Below are 17010 nucleotides of genomic sequence, written 5' to 3' on the forward strand. Positions count from 1 at the left end.
TTTTTATAAGATATACACACAAGTGTATTCTTATCGATCATTCATGGAAAGATTTCGTGTCGTATTCTGAAGCAAACCGTAACAAATCAGTAAGACCTATAGATTATTTTAATCTAGTGTATGGTGCATTATTAATGCTTCATTCAATGAAGTATATTGTATTCTTGGAAGAAGATCAATCTCCGAATCGAAGATTGGATTCGTATTTAATGAAAAACGAAGAATAACCCGAAATCGTTAAATGTGTCAAGAAAACTCAAAAAAAATTTCTCAACTATTATGAAAATGTCAATAAAAATACAAAACATCGTATCGTAATGACAAAATACAAAAGCATGAAAATGTTCTATCTACATTAAAATACATTGAAAATGAATGTGAAATGTATGATAGTTCAGAAATTAAAGAATTTTTAATATATACAGGATTTACTCCAACAGGGTTTTCACCTAAGAAATTACAAAAGCAATATCCAAGAATTAACTAAACAAAATATTAAAGTAAAATGCTGTAATTAATTAAATTTCTTTAAATACATTTCATTTCACTTGGCAACTGATTTCTTATTTAAATGTTTCAATTTTCGTTTACTTTACTCATAAAAATGTAGAAAGTAATAGCATTCAGTGGTTCGAATCAAAATGAAAAACACAGGTTAATGCATTAGATACGCGAAAAACTTCGATTTTCACAATGTATCATTCACAAAATTAATGTTCATCCAACCGATTATATTGAAACCAAACTTAATCAAATCATATATCATACTATGTTAAAAGAATATGATTGTGAGTACGTTTTGATTGATTATTCATGGAAAGATTTTATTCCATATCATAGAGCCAATTTTTACATAAAGAATGTAATAGGAGAATGGGCATATCTTCGAGAAATTGTACAAGATTATGAAGATAATCTTCACTCGAGAAATGTTATCTATTTTGACGAAAATCTATCTCCAAATCGACGATTGGACTCATATCTTTTGAAAAGGGAAGCTATTCATATTGGAAAAGATGAGAGTTCAGAAAAAGATTTTGCTCGATTTTGCGAAATTGTGAACAAAGAATTTAAAACATTATATGACAAAGATAAAGTTTATAAATATGAAAATGCCATATCTACTCAACATTACATTGAAAACAAATGTAAAATATTTGAATCAAATGTTTCGAATTTTTCTTATCGTTTGGATCTTTAACTAAAGACTCCTTCAAATTATACGTAAAAAAGAAATATTCAAATACTTATCGAAGGATGATATTTGGACATTGAAATACCTTCAATTTCAAGTCAAATACGAGAAGTGAATTTTTATTATTTTAAGAATAAGTAAAAAAGTTAACGTCTGGTTGTTATTAAGCATGATAACTTCTGGTGGACTAGAACGTTCGCCTGTGAAAATACTTTAAAAAAATATAATGTACTCCTTAGCACTGTTACGTATTTAAAGGTTGGAATTCAAGTAGTATCATTAAAACTTGTTGAAAATGTCGAAGCTCGTTGTTTTTGTTGCTCCGTGCGATACTCAAAAGCATGCCATTATGAAATGGTTAATGGAAGAAATCGGATACAAACTTTGTAGTATCCATAAATTTGAATTACCAAAATTCGGTAACAGCACAGATTTGAATTCCGACGATAATCCAATGATGTCTCGTTATGAATCTCAAGTATTGATCGATATGGTGAAAGAAATGTTTGTGAAAGAACATACCCACAAATATGTCTTCTTTCATCATTCATGGAAAGACGTTTTTCCGTACATGAAAGCTTTGCATCAAATGAATTTTGTGAACTGACTTGACATTGATGACTTATCTTGAGGTGAAGAAGTAAGGATGTGTGTGGATAAGGTAGTGATTTATATGGATAGTTTAAAGAAATATATGGATATTGTAAGGATATAAATAAATAACAGAGTTTTAGTGAGTTGATGTCGAGATCGACTCTATCCAGTATAATGATTCATTGAGATATTCTGAATTGGCGAAATGTTGAAGGAACCAAGAGATAAAATGACTTATACTTACTAATACTTTCTTTAATAACTTGTACTTTCATAAAATGACTTATTTCTAATTGAAGTGTCTTGTGTATAAATAAAGAACGTTTTGGTTAGCTCCAAAAGAAACGAATGGAATTGTTGAACAAGTGGATCAATTGGTAAGTCAAAGGACATAAACTAGGGGAGTAGCAAGGAGGATTGGGGAGAGGGGGATATTTATATGTTAGTATATGTAGCGAAAGGTCTAGATCATTCATGCTTGTTCTTCTATCTACATACACTAGGGGCGTGGCTAGAATAATTTGAGGAAGGGGGGAAAATTTATATGTTAGCCAACTTTTTCTTGGGGATATACATGTTATTTTCTGAAATAACGCAATGAATCGACTTTTATCAGGCGAGAACCAATAGGGTTGACACCCGTTACTATACGAACGCTGTGGAAGCGTTTTAACAAATAAAGTTTTAGTCATTATTTTTTATATTCTCAACAGGTGAAAGAACCGTAAAGTACTTAGAAAGCCTGGAAATAAGTTTTCCGAGTAGACAACGTGAGGGTAGTAAACACATTGTATGTATGACATGAACTAAGCTAACGTGTCAGTGTAGGTAGTGATGAATGAACAGCAGAGAACAAGAACAGCCTTTACACTACATAAAATATAAACTAAGATAACCTGTGTCAGTGTAGGTAGTGATGAATGAATAACAAAAAAAAAGGGATTGCACAGTCGACACCACTAGTACACACAAATCACAAAATAAACATAGACTACGCTTTTATTATAATACAGCCCTCCCTCTGTCATTTACCGACCTAATGACGCCACTGCTATAAATTAGATAACAAGGCTCAATCTCTTATTAAAATCCTTTTTTTGCCAAATACAGGTGTTCGTTGAGTTCCCAGGTTTGTTATATCTCGTAATCGGTCTCGCAAAAACGTCTAGTATTGTTGTCGCGATATTAGGGGTCATGGAGAACAAAACACAAATGCTGGTAGATCCTATGGAAGCGTTTCAAAGAATTGACATGGACAACATTGACTCAGTTGCCGTGAAAAAACTGGTTTTAAAAATAAACAGACCTGATAATTTAAATGTACGTAAGGGAACTGAACCTCAGAAAGCCAACGATATTCCAAATGGTGCAATAAATAGAAGAGAAGTTAAATTTCCCAACTGGTATGATCAAAGATTGCAAGAACGTCATAGCTCTGATAAAATAGATCATGTTGGACCCGCACCGGTCATTACTATTGCAAAACAAAAAACATCTAGAAGTAACGACAATTCAAGATCTAAGATGAATAGTACACTTGTAAAAACTGAAAACTTCATAAGAATACAAGTCTACTAAATCTTTATTCATATTTGGTATTTTAATAAGTATGTGACAAGTGTGGTATTTTGTATGCATTATAAACTTAACTGAGAAAAATAAAATTTTAACTTTATTTAGTATTTTATATTTAACTCGTTTATTGAAGGAGCGCGACTGATTCGGTAAAGTTAGTTCTTCCATATGCTCTCACTGTACATCTCCTCTACCCCCTCCGGTTTTCAAATCCAATAAAGTCACTGCAACGGAAGATATGCCTGTTGGTACTAAGAACGGCATGTTTAACGGAACTTTTGAAACTCTAGATGAATTACCAGTACAGACAACGAAAGCTGATTTCGAGAGCGATAACGATGCTAGCAAGATAAGCGAGCTAATGAATGTGTCTAGTGCAACAGAAGAATATGAGTTACGAAATGAGTCTGAAATAATGAATTTAAAGACAAATGTAACGTTTAAATTAGAGAAGGCTTAAAAGTTCAAAAAAGAAAGTTGGTGTTTCATTTTAAGGCACATTTTAGCACATTTCATGTATTAGCTGACTCAAAAGTTCAAAGCTTAGTACGTTAGGTTTAGAGGCTTAGAAAAAGTACGTTAGGTTTAGAGCATGCTGATGTGGCAATGTCTTTAAACAGTCTAGCTTTGGTGTATGACAAAATTGGCGAGTATGACAAAGCTAAGGAGTGTCGAAGAAAAATATTTGAGCCTGGAAAACCCGATCAAAAGAATTTAAAAAAATATCTATAAGTTTTTTTAAAGACATTTAGCATGTTCGTGCATGTATTAATTTAATAAGATTTGCTTTAAATGTGAAGAAACCAAAAAAGTAGGGACTTGGGTGGAATAATTTTTGAAGTTGAAGACATTTAAGAGGGCTTTCTAAAAAATGTTAAGACGTAGCTTGATATATCCGTGTCGTACAAATATTGTACTACCATTGAAATAAGTTGGGGTCTTTAATTGCCTTACTTTAATGTACTTTATCGATGCTTTCTTTCACAATGTTATCCTGTGGCAACAATCATGAAAAATTAAACTCGAGTGTTGAAATTAAAGTGAAAGGTTGATGACAGCTTTTAAAGAAAGTAAATGGATAACATGATGAATGGCATGAACGACCTTTAGATATCCGCCCAGTCATCAAATTATTTTTATTTTACAATTTGATAGAAATTCTTTAAAGGTTTAAGGTCTTAACTGTTGACGTTTCTGTCGCTTGAACGATTTGACGATATAAAGCGATTTTCATTTTTAGATCTTATGAATCTGAAGGTTTATATTAGTTGAAATGGTGAAATACCCCATGAAATTTAATAATCACAGCGATAAATATGGTCCTTTATTTCATATACCATTGCTTCAAAGAAATATTGAATGGTGGCTTATTATATTGCAACAAAACGAAAGCAACTTTTGGTGGGTAAACTGTATGTAGTCAATAACATTTTGGAGGGAAAATCTGTTTGCTTTAATGCAATCAAGAATTAAACAATAATAAACTTGTTCATGTGAATGTTAATCCACATCTCAATGTTAGGTTATCTGACAAAAAAAGATGTTAAAGACCTTTGTCTTCTGGAAACTGACAAAATTTGTCATGTGATGTAAAGTTGAGAAACATGCAACAACACTTAAAATAAATGATACCTATATTCAATGGCTTTTTCAAATTGAGTAGTGAATTTTTAATCTTGATAGTATGTAAACAACTGTTTAAAATTGGTAAAAGTGAATATGAAGATACTATATAGGAATAAAGATGTTCATTTTCACAGTGTTTAAGGACTTAAGGCCTTGTTAACATGATACCGGACTGGTTTAATACCGGATAAACTTTTCGTACGGTATGAGCCTTGCATTGATACGTCTCCATTTGCCACATTCCGATACGGTTTATATCATTTCCGGATCAATTTGACTCTGCTCTGGAAGTGGTAGAAAAACGGATCCGATACGTTACTCTGTCGTTTGAACGCTTGAATCTGATAGTTGGTGAATTTCTTAGATTTACGAAAGACAAACTAATTCGAAAGCATTTGCCAAAGAATGTTTTCATTAATCAAGAGCGAAAGTTAGAGGAAAGAAGACGATCAGATACCGTCCTAGTTCTAACCATAAACGATGCCGACTATGGATCAGCGAGTATTATTTGATGACTTCTTTGGCACCTTATTGGAAACCAAAGTCTTTGGGTTCCGGGGGAAGTATGGTTGCAAAGCTGAAGCTTAAAGGAATTGGCGGAAGGGCACCACCAGGAGTTTAGCCTGCGGCTTAATTTGACTCAACACGGGAAAACTCACCAGGTCCAGACATAGTAAGGATTGACAGATTAAGAGCTCTTTTTTGATTCTATGGGTGGTGGTGCATGGCCGTTCTTAGTTGGTGGAGTGAATTGTCTGGTTAATTCCGTTAACCAACGAGACCATGATCTGCTAAATAGTCAGACGATTCACGAAACGCTCTTGACTTCTTAGAGGGACTGTTGCATGTTTAACCAAAGTCAGGAAGGCAATAACAGGTCTGTAATGCCCTTAGATGTCCTCGGCCGCACGCGCGCTACACTGACGATGGCAACGAGTTGCTCCTTCACCGAAAAGTGTGGGTAATCTTTTGAATCATCGTTGTTAAGCCTTGCATTCGCATAGTTTGATAAAAACCATGGCCCTGCAACGTGTACTTTGCTGGCGACCCAACTTCTCGGTCCGACATGTGACTGTGGTCGACGGCTTGCCTGTGGACTCAAACTGCAGTCGGTCGCGTGTTGGTGTTTGCACATTACACGTTAAGGATGCTAACGATCATACGGCCCTATCTGACCTGTCTTGAAACACGGACCAAGGAGTCTAACATGTGCGCAAGTCTCCGGGTGATTGAAACCTGTGGGCACAATGAAAGTAAAGACTGTCCTAGAAAGTTGAGGTGAGAAGTCTCATCGAGACTGCATCAACAACCGACCTATTCTGCTCTCAGAGACGTTTGAGTAAGAGCGTATCTGTTGGGACCCGAAAGATGGTGAACTATGTCTGAATAGGGTGAAGTCGGCGGAAACACTGGTGGAAGCTCGTAGAGATTCTGACGTGCAAATCAATCGTAGAATTTGGGTATAGCAGTGGCGAAGACTAGTCGAACCATCTAGTAGCTAGTTCCCTCCGAAGTTTCCCTCAGGATAGCTGGAGCTCTTTGTGCAGTTTTATCAGGTAAATTGAATGATTAGAGGTCTTAGGGTCGAAATGACCTCAACCTATTCTCAAACTTTAAATTGGTAAGAAGTCCAACTTGCTTAAATGAAGTTGGACCTTCGAATGCGAGCTCTTAGTGGGCCACTTTTGGTAAGCAGAGATGGCGATGCGGGATGAACCGAACGCCGAGTTAAGGTGCCAAAGTCGACGCTCATCAGATCCCACAAAAGGTGTTAGTTGATATTGACAGCAGGACGGTGGCCATGGAAGTCGTAATCCGCTAAGGAGTGTGTAACAACTCACCAGCCGTATCAACCAGCCCTAAAAATGGATGGCGCTCAAGCGTCGCACCTATACTCGGCCGTAAAGGCAAATGCGATGTTTTGACGAATAGGAGGGCGCAGCGGTCGTGACGCAGCCTTTGGCCCTAGCCATGGTGAAACGGCCACTGGTGCAGATCTTGGTGGTAGTAGCAAATATTGAAATGACAGCTTTGAAGACTGGAGTGGAGAAAGGTTCCATGTGAACAGCAGTTTGACATGGGTTAGTCGGGCCTAAGACATAGGGAAATTGCGTTACAAAGCCTCCCATTTGTCGACCGCCTATTGAAAGAGATTCGGGTTAATATTCCCGAACCAGAACAGGGATACTACCACCTATTGGCACAAGCGGCAACGCAACCGAACTCGGAGACGTCGGCGAGAGCCCGAGAAGAGTTCTCTTTTCTTTTTAACGGACAACGTTACTCGGTTGGCACTCGACTTACACGGTCGAGTGCTTATGCAAATCAGAGACCAGACATATTGGTTAAAGACGTTCTGTTGGTTAAATATTTGCTACAGTGCATATATTTGGAAGTTTCTATTTGTGTAAGTCTCGTCCTACTGGTCTAACCTCTTTGTGGTGTGTAAGACTAGTAACTCACAGTTCTTTTTAGAACTGTTATTTTGTGGGTGAAGCTAATAGACCAGTGCTTTAGCATTGTTGGCCAATAAAACTATAATACTGCAATAGTTCTTCACTAGAAGCTCAGGCCAACCAAAGATATTATGTCCTCTACAGTGAACGTGTGTGAGGACTGTGGGAAGACCTGTCATACAAAGAGTGCGCTCCTGAGTCACCGAAGTTGGAAGCATGGCAGCGGTGATTTAGTTGAGCGCACTGCGGTAAACGTTGGGGAAGGATTTGTTTGCTCGGGGATTGTGCAATGCCTTCGCAAGCGAGAGGGGTCGAAACGTGCATCGTCGTGCAGCACACTCAGAAGAATACCATGCCACAAGGCAAACAGTAGGCAGGGTGAAAGCCAGATGGAGTCACGAAGAATTGGTGTTAGTAGCTAGGGCTGAGTTGGAGTTCCGGCGAACTAAGCCCAAGGCGGCATTGCTTTGTGAACTCCACTCATGCTTTCCTGATCACTCTTTCGAAGCCATTAAGTCGATGCATACAAAAAATCCACGTTACTTAGAGATTTTGGCATCGCTTGAGGTGGAAGAGAGTGATATGATGGAAAGCATTCGACTGGATTCAACGGATGTTCCACCTCAGCTGGAGGGTGGTGGTAACATCAATGCTACTGATGAAGGTTGGGTAACACCTCATCTTTATTCTATCAAACTGGAACATCTCAGTGTTGATAATCTGGACTGGGTAGTTGCTGGTTGCCCTGACCAGAGAATTTGGAATAAAATTGACAGCTTGTTTGCGTCGTGGGTCGCTCATTTGGATGGTATGGGGAGGAAAACTGTATCCCCAACCCCGTCTAATTGTGTCCACCCTCAGCGTTTTCTAGATCAACGCCGACGTAGAGGTGCGCAATACAGTGCTATACAGCATCTGTATGCCCGAAAACCATCTGCGGCAGCGCACAAGGTGTTGCATGGTTCATGGAGAAATCTTGAGCCATTATCCACATCTTCTGTTAATGAGTGCCGAAGAGCCTGGCAGTCTATATTTGAGACACCATCTATCAAAGATACACGACATGCCGATTGCATTGGAGGGGGGCAATGGTCACTTGTTGTTCCGGTGACATCTGATGAGATCTTGAATGTGTAATCGGTGGGTGTTGATTCATTGCCTGGCCCCTATGGGATAAGGATGAGGGATATCGTTGGACTTAGAGCAGATGTCCTGTGTAGCCACTTTAATCTTTCGCTGCTTTGTGGAAGCCAACCCAGCCCAATGTGTGCTGAGGTCTGTGTTTTTACCAAAGAGCACCGAGTCTGATGATCCTCTTAAGTACCGACCCCTCACCTTTGCCTCTCACATTCTGCGAGTCTTCCATAAGGTTATGGCTCGTAGATGTGATGCAACGATTCCCTAAAATTACACTTAAAAGGGATTTCGAACTGGTGATGGGATTGCTCAGGATGTACTCCCAGTACAGGTAATCATAGATAGTGCCAAGAGGAATTTAACACCTCTCCAGTTGGTATTCCTGGATGTGAGCAAGGCATTTGATTCAGTCAGCCATGACACCATTGTTTTGGAAATGCGTCGTCTTCGGTGTCCGGATCCTTTCCTTTCTTACATACGGGAACTGTACTTGAGATCTAGTACCGTGCTTGAGCATAACGGGAAAAGGAGTGACCCCACCATCTTTGTAAACAGAGAGGTAAAGCACGGTGATCCTTTGTTACCTTTTCTCTTTAATGCACTCATAGACTGGGCAATTTCTTCCTTGGATAATCACCTGGGGTTCTTGTTTGGCAATATTTGAATTAACAACCTTGGATATGCTGACGACATCGTGCTGCTTGTTAAGACTCGGTTTTGCCTCCGGAAACAACTTGGGAGGTTAGAGTCTCATTTGCATCAGGTGGACTCAAGATCAGTGCTGGGAATGAGGGAAATTCAGCCTCTCTCAGCATTGTTATCAATGGGAAAGCCAAGAAATGGGTCGTAGACCGAACTTCTTTCCTGGCGACCAACAGCGGTCTTATTTCATCATTGACTGCAACGGGGGAGTACAGATAATTAGGTATTATGTTGAGTGCAAGTGGAGCGAGACTCCGAAAAGACTTGACATCCGACCTGGTAGGGGGACTTCGTAACATCACCGAAGCTCCGCTGAAACCCCACCAACGGTTGAAGATGTTAAAACAGTTCCTTTTCTCCAAGTATTTGCACGAACTCGTGTTGGCACCAGTAAGCGATGGGTGGTTAAAGTGTCTCGATACCAGCATTAGAGCCAATGTACGTCAATGATTGAAATTGCCAGGTGACATTCCAATGGCATTTTCTATTCAGGTATTGCTGATGGTTGCCTCGGTATCTCTTCATTACGATATACCATCTATGTAATGAAGAGGAGGCGACTTGATAACGTCCTCTCGGCTGCTGGTCACATTTTATCAGCCCTGTTTGGCTCATCTTTCTTTCAAAAACTGATGAGTCAAGCCGCCAATACCACTCTGGCTGGGCACTTGGTGAGCGACAAGCAGTCCTTGCTTAATGTTTGGGCGGCTGTGTTGCACACAAAGGAAGATGGGAGAGGGTTGTCGGAGGCACGGGCATGCCCGCAGGGAATTCGCTGGGTTAGTAGTCACCCCAGAATATTTCTGGGGCTAACTTCATTGCTGCGTTCAAGGCTAGAGTTGAACTCCTCTTAAGTAAGTTACGCAATTCGAGTGACAGACCTGGGGGAGATAGGCTTTGTGATGCATGCATGCGCCCGGAGACGACTCAGTACATCATCCAAGTATGTGCAAGAAGCAGCGGTCCTTGGATTCGTAGGCCTGATAGGGTTGTTCAGTACGTCTCGGCTGCGGCTGATCGAGCTGGCTTCTGTCATGGTCGAGCCCTGGATTGTTGGGCGTACTCTGGGTGTGCGATAGACTGACTTTGTCTTCTGGGACAGGAAAAGGGCTTTCGTCGCTGACATCACGGTCACCTCCGACTAGGTCGGGGGAGTCAAGGCACATCGTGATAAAGTCGCCTATTATTACTAGCCGGAAATTAGGAAATGGGTGCAACAGGTAACTGGGGTATCCAATATTTCCTTTTCTGAGCTTGCCGCCAATTGGCGGGGTGTGCTGTCACCTCTCAGTGCAGACTTCTTGAAGTCTGTTCTGAAATTGTCCAGTGCGAGTATTTCACTTCTTTCCCTGAGAATTTGTGAGGAAACATCTAGGATACACAGGTTTTTCCACAGTTCCACAGTAAGACAAAGTCATTGGTAGAGTGACATCAAAGGTGATTTAACGCGTCGGCCGGCAAAACGGGCCAAATACTTTAGCTTTTCTAGTTAGGTTTTTTAAATTTAGCATAGGTTTATCTATTTATTATTTTGCAGCCGTGCACTCTGGTTTTGTTCTTCTCCTGCTTGTTTTGTGGGTCGACTTGCTGTGAGAGGTGACTAGATTGCATGTACTTTTTTCAATTCTTATCATTTTTGTAGGCATTTGAGCGATCCAAGATCCGAACTAAAATAGTAGATGGTAAAGGAGGCGGAGCTGGTGTACCCGACCTCACCACTCGGGGTTTGATATTTAATCTATCACCACTTGGTAGAGACTCACTTAAAACTACATCTTTAAAGGAGGCGAGAGAATAGCTACCCTCGCCAGTTATTTGATAGCAGGCATAAGGTTATGGAACGGTGTGCACAAAAGGTTGTGGCAGCCTTTTGCAAAAAGTAAATGGAATGAAGGAATTAATCATCATTGCAATGATCTACCATCTACTTAGAAGGTAGAAGGAAAAAGCAGAATGCTAGACCCGTAAAGACCAGCAATCGTTTTCCTTTAAAACCAGCCTCCCATTAATTGGAAACTCACATGAATATTGATGTTGACATCTACCGGAAAGCTAAGGATCGCAAAATTAGATTGTAATTAAATAAGTTAATGTAAACAAATGAACCATCATCCACACCTTCTGTTAATGAGTTCCGAAGACCCTGGCAGCCTATCTTTGAGACACCATCTATCGAAGATACACTGCATGCCGATTGTATTGGAGAGGTGCAATGGTCATGTGTTGTTCAGGGGACACCTGATGAGATCTTGAAGGTGTTATCTGTGGGTGCTGATTTAGCACCTGGCCCCGATGTGATAAGGATGAGAGATATCTTTGGACTTGGAGCATATGTACTGTGTAGCCATTTTAATCTATGGCTGCTTTGTGGAAGCCAACTTAGCCCATTATGTGCTGGATGGACTGTGTTTTTACCCAAGGGCTCCGAGTCTAGTGATCCTCTTAAGTACCGACCCATCACCATTGCCTCTCACATTCTGCGGGTCTTTCATAAAGTTATGGTGCACAGATGTGATGCTAAGATTTCCTTAAATTTTACCAAAAAAAAGGGATTTCGAGCTGATGATGGGAGTGCTCAGCATGTACTCCCAGTACAGGTAATCATAGATAGTGCCAAGAGGAATTTAACACCTCTCCACTTGGTATTCCTGGATATGAGCAAGGCATTTGATTCGGTCAGTCATGACACCATTCTTTTAGAAATGCGTCGTCTTGGCTGTCCGGATCCTTCCTTTCTTACATCCGGGAACTTTACTTGAGATCTAGTACAGTGCTTGAGCATAACGGGAAAAGGAGTGACCCCATCTTTGTCAACACAGGGGTAAAGCAGGGTGATCCTTTGTCACCTTTTCTCTTTAATGCACTCATAGACTGGGCAATTTCTTCCTTGGATAACCACCGGGGGTTCTCGTTCGGCAATATTCTAATTAACAACCTTGGATATGCCGACGACATCGTGCTGTTTGGCAAGACACGGTATGGCCTCCGAAAACAACTTGGTAGGTTAGAGTCTCATCTTGCAGCAGGTGGACTCATCATCAGCGCTGGGAATGAGGGAAAATCGGCCTCTCTCAGCATTGTTATCGATGGAGAGCCAAAGGATGTGTCGTAGACCGAACTCCTTTCCTGGCGACCAACATCGGTCTTATTCCATGATTGACCGCAACGGGGGAGTACCGATATTTGGGTATAATGCTAAGTGCAAGTGGAGCTAGACTCCGAAAAGACTTGAGTCCGACCTGGTAGGGGGACTTCGTAACATCACCGAAGCTCCGCTGAAACCCCACTAGCGGTTAAAGATTTTAAAACAGTTCCTTTTACCCAAGTATTTGCACGAACTCGTGTTGGCACCAGTAGGCAATGGGTGGTTAAAGTGGCTCGATACCATTATTAGAGCCAATGTACGCCAATGGTTGAAATTGCCAGGTGACACTCCAGTGGCTTTCTTTCATGCGGGTATTGCTGATGGTGGCCTCGGTATCTCTTCATTACGATATACCATACATGTAATGAAGAGGAGGCGACTTGATAACGTCCTCTCGGCAGGTGATCCCATTTTCCAGCCCTGTTTGGCTCATCTTTCTTTTAAAAACTGATGAGTCAAGCCGCCAATACCACTCTGGCTGGGCACTTGGTGAGCGACAAGCAGTCCTTGCTTAATGTTTGGGCGGCTGTGTTGCACACAAAGGAAGATGGGAGAGGGTTGTCGGAGGCACGGGCATGCCCGCAGGGAATTCGCTGGGTTAGTAGTCACCCCAGAATATTTCTGGGGCTAACTTCATTGCTGCGTTCAAGGCTAGAGTTGAACTCCTCTTAAGTAAGTTACGCAATTCGAGTGACAGACCTGGGGGAGATAGGCTTTGTGATGCATGCATGCGCCCGGAGACGACTCAGTACATCATCCAAGTATGTGCAAGAAGCAGCGGTCCTTGGATTCGTAGGCCTGATAGGGTTGTTCAGTACGTCTCGGCTGCGGCTGATCGAGCTGGCTTCTGTCATGGTCGAGCCCTGGATTGTTGGGCGTACTCTGGGTGTGCGATAGACTGACTTTGTCTTCTGGGACAGGAAAAGGGCTTTCGTCGCTGACATCACGGTCACCTCCGACTAGGTCGGGGGAGTCAAGGCACATCGTGATAAAGTCGCCTATTATTACTAGCCGGAAATTAGGAAATGGGTGCAACAGGTAACTGGGGTATCCAATATTTCCTTTTCTGAGCTTGCCGCCAATTGGCGGGGTGTGCTGTCACCTCTCAGTGCAGACTTCTTGAAGTCTGTTCTGAAATTGTCCAGTGCGAGTATTTCACTTCTTTCCCTGAGAATTTGTGAGGAAACATCTAGGATACACAGGTTTTTCCACAGTTCCACAGTAAGACAAAGTCATTGGTAGAGTGACATCAAAGGTGATTTAACGCGTCGGCCGGCAAAACGGGCCAAATACTTTAGCTTTTCTAGTTAGGTTTTTTAAATTTAGCATAGGTTTATCTATTTATTATTTTGCAGCCGTGCACTCTGGTTTTGTTCTTCTCCTGCTTGTTTTGTGGGTCGACTTGCTGTGAGAGGTGACTAGATTGCATGTACTTTTTTCAATTCTTATCATTTTTGTAGGCATTTGAGCGATCCAAGATCCGAACTAAAATAGTAGATGGTAAAGGAGGCGGAGCTGGTGTACCCGACCTCACCACTCGGGGTTTGATATTTAATCTATCACCACTTGGTAGAGACTCACTTAAAACTACATCTTTAAAGGAGGCGAGAGAATAGCTACCCTCGCCAGTTATTTGATAGCAGGCATAAGGTTATGGAACGGTGTGCACAAAAGGTTGTGGCAGCCTTTTGCAAAAAGTAAATGGAATGAAGGAATTAATCATCATTGCAATGATCTACCATCTACTTAGAAGGTAGAAGGAAAAAGCAGAATGCTAGACCCGTAAAGACCACCAATCGTTTTCCTTTAAAACCAGCCTCCCATTAATTGGAAACTCACATGAATATTGATGTTGACATCTACCGGAAAGCTAAGGATCGCAAAATTAGATTGTAATTAAATAAGTTAATGTAAACAAATGAACCATCATCCACACCTTCTGTTAATGAGTTCCGAAAACCCTGGCAGCCTATCTTTGAGACACCATCTATCGAAGATACACTGCATGCCGATTGTATTGGAGAGGTGCAATGGTCATGTGTTGTTCAGGGGACACCTGATGAGATCTTGAAGGTGTTATCTGTGGGTGCTAATTTAGCACCTGACCCCGATGTGATAAGGATGAGAGATATCTTTGGACTTGGAGCATATGTACTGTGTAGCCATTTTAATCTATGGCTGCTTTGTGGAAGCCAACTTAGCCCATTATGTGCTGGATGGACTGTGTTTTTACCCAAGGGCTCCGAGTCTAGTGATCCTCTTAAGTACCGACCCATCACCATTGCCTCTCACATTCTGCGGGTCTTTCATAAAGTTATGGTGCACAGATGTGATGCTAAGATTTCCTTAAATTTTACCAAAAAAGGGATTTCGAGCTGATGATGGGAGTGCTCAGCATGTACTCCCAGTACAGGTAATCATAGATAGTGCCAAGAGGAATTTAACACCTCTCCACTTGGTATTCCTGGATATGAGCAAGGCATTTGATTCGGTCAGTCATGACACCATTCTTTTAGAAATGCGTCGTCTTGGCTGTCCGGATCCTTCCTTTCTTACATCCGGGAACTTTACTTGAGATCTAGTACAGTGCTTGAGCATAACGGGAAAAGGAGTGACCCCATCTTTGTCAACACAGGGGTAAAGCAGGGTGATCCTTTGTCACCTTTTCTCTTTAATGCACTCATAGACTGGGCAATTTCTTCCTTGGATAACCACCGGGGGTTCTCGTTCGGCAATATTCTAATTAACAACCTTGGATATGCCGACGACATCGTGCTGTTTGGCAAGACACGGAATGGCCTCCGAAAACAACTTGGTAGGTTAGAGTCTCATCTTGCAGCAGGTGGACTCATCATCAGCGCTGGGAATGAGGGAAAATCGGCCTCTCTCAGCATTGTTATCGATGGAGAGCCAAAGGATGTGTCGTAGACCGAACTCCTTTCCTGGCGACCAACATCGGTCTTATTCCATGATTGACCGCAACGGGGGAGTACCGATATTTGGGTATAATGCTAAGTGCAAGTGGAGCTAGACTCCGAAAAGACTTGAGTCCGACCTGGTAGGGGGACTTCGTAACATCACCGAATCTCCGCTGAAACCCCACTAGCGGTTAAAGATTTTAAAACAGTTCCTTTTACCCAAGTATTTGCACGAACTCGTGTTGGCACCAGTAGGCAATGGGTGGTTAAAGTGGCTCGATACCATTATTAGAGCCAATGTACGCCAATGGTTGAAATTGCCAGGTGACACTCCAGTGGCTTTCTTTCATGCGGGTATTGCTGATGGTGGCCTCGGTATCTCTTCATTACGATATACCATACATGTAATGAAGAGGAGGCGACTTGATAACGTCCTCTCGGCAGGTGATCCCATTTTCCAGCCCTGTTTGGCTCATCTTTCTTTTAAAAACTGATGAGTCAAGCCGCCAATACCACTCTGGCTGGGCACTTGGTGACCGATAAGCAGTCCTTGCTTAATGCTTGGGCTGCTGTGTTGCACACCAAGGTGGATGAGAGAGATTTGTCGGAGGCACGGGAATGCCCGCAGAAGTCGCTGGGCAAGTATTCCCCCTGGAATGTTTCTGGGACTAACTTCATTGCTGCGATCAAGTCTAGAGGTGAAGTCTTCTTAAGTAAGTTACGCAATTCGAGTGGCAGACCTTGGGGAGATACGCTTTGTGATGCATGCATGCGCCCGGAGACGACTCAGCACATCATCCAAGTATGTGCCAAAAGCAGCGGTCCTAGGATTCGTAGGCATGATAGGGTTGTTCAGTACGTTTCGGCTGCGGCTGATCGAGAGGTGGCTTCTGTTATGGTCGAGCCCTGTATTGTTGGGCGTACTCTGGGCGTGCGGTAGACTGACCTTGTCCTTTGGGATAGGGAAAGGGCTTTCGTTGCTGACACCACGGTCATTTCCGACCAGGTCGGGGGAGTTAAACACATCGTGATGAGGTCGCCTATTATGACCAGCCGGAGATTCGGGAATGGGTTCACCAGGAAACTGTGGTATCCAATATTTCCTGTTCTGTGTTTTCCGCCAATTGGCGGGGTGTGCTGTCACCTCTCAGTGCAGACTTTTTGAAGTCTGTTCTGAAATTGCCTAATTCAAGTCTTTCACTTCTTTCCCTAAGAATATGTGAGGAAACATCTCGGATACACAGGTTTTTGCACAGTTCAACAATGAGAGAAAGTGATAGGTAGAGCGGTATCGAAGGAACTTAATGTGTCGGCCGGCATCACGGGCCAAATGCTTTAGCTATTTTGATTAGGTGTAATAATTTTTTTTAAGTTAGGTTAGGTTTATTATTTTCTTTTTTTTGCAGTCGTGCAGTCTTAGTTTTTGCTCTTTCTGCTTGTTTTTGTCGGTCGGGTGGCAGTAAGAGATTGCTGAGATTACATTTCTGTTTATTATAATTCTTATTATTTTTTCGGTATTTGGGCCATAAATGATAAAGACTAAATAGTAGATGGTTAAAAGAGGCGGAGCTGATGTACCCGACCTCGCCACTCAGGGTTAGAAATTTATCTATTACTACTGAGTGGAGACTCATTAAAAATTAAATCTGTAAAGGAGGCTGA

Source organism: Xenia sp. Carnegie-2017, unplaced genomic scaffold (assembly GCF_021976095.1).
Source record: "Xenia sp. Carnegie-2017 unplaced genomic scaffold, XeniaSp_v1 HiC_scaffold_6, whole genome shotgun sequence".
Classification (NCBI taxonomy): domain Eukaryota; kingdom Metazoa; phylum Cnidaria; class Anthozoa; order Malacalcyonacea; family Xeniidae; genus Xenia; species Xenia sp. Carnegie-2017.